This window comes from Grammomys surdaster, unplaced genomic scaffold (assembly GCF_004785775.1).
Source record: "Grammomys surdaster isolate TR1022 unplaced genomic scaffold, NIH_TR_1.0 265, whole genome shotgun sequence".
Taxonomy (NCBI): Eukaryota; Metazoa; Chordata; class Mammalia; order Rodentia; family Muridae; genus Grammomys; species Grammomys surdaster.
In genome coordinates, this window is record NW_021604706.1 from 648,485 (window position 1) to 649,441 (window position 957).

General features: G+C 47.8%; 1 pseudogene; it reads right to left on the bottom strand.

Moving 5' to 3' along the window:
- Nucleotides 1–257: 257 nt before the first annotated feature.
- Nucleotides 258–588, bottom strand: LOC114628200 (annotated as a pseudogene).
- Between the last annotated feature and the right edge of the window lie 369 nt (nt 589–957).

A 957-nucleotide genomic window follows, 5' to 3' on the forward strand; every position in this document is an offset into this window, starting at 1 on the left:
GGAGCTCCAGCCCCCTACCCCCAATACTACCTTGTCCTTAGTGCTGGCATCCCCAGGGCTCATCAGGTATGGCCTTTGTGCTTGCAGGTTGAGACTCGAGAAGAGTATAGATTTGTTATTCTCTACCACACTTGATTTTGTTCTGTCATTTTTCCAACTTTGTGAGTCTCCCTTTTTTTATTTTTATTTTTATTTTTATTTTTATTTTTATTTTTATTTTTTTTAGGAGCCATGATCTTTTATTGGGGCAGGGTCCATCAATCCTTCTTGGCCGCCGCCTTCCTCATGGCTGCCAACACGTTGCTCAGCTCCTCCCGCTTTCTCTTGGCGCGGATGTGCGTGCCCACCCTCTTCTTGATGAACTTGAGTGCGCGCTTGTCCTTGGACAGTTTGAGCAACTCCATGGCGCGGTGCTCGTAGGGCACGAAGCCGCAGACCTCCTGGATCATGTCCCGCACGAACTTGGTGTGCTTGGTGAGGTGCCCGCGGCGCCGGCTGTGTCTTGGCTTGCTGATGTTCTTCGTCACTTTGTGGCCCTTGTTGAGGCCCACGGCCATAGGGTAACGCAGGGCCATAGCTGCTGCTCTCCGATGGCAGCCAGGACAGGAAGAAGCGAGTCTCCCTTTTAAAAAGCATCTTCCCACAAAACTTGTTCTTGTAGTTGTTATTGTTCTTCCAGAGCTACTGCAGGCTCTTCAGAATCCTTTTTCACTGCAACATCATCCTTTGAAGCCTCCATGGGTCTCTCAGACTCCTTGGAGCTCCAGGGAAGGTGCCACTGGCTGCTGCTGCCATCTTAGTCTTCTGCTGTTAATGATCTCTGGCTTTAATCTATGGTGGTCTGATAGGATTCAGAGAGTTATTTCAATATTCTTGAATATTTTGAGATGTATCTGTATCTGAGTTGTGTTCAATTTTGGAGAAAGTTTCATGAGGTGCTAGGTCTATTCAGTTTTA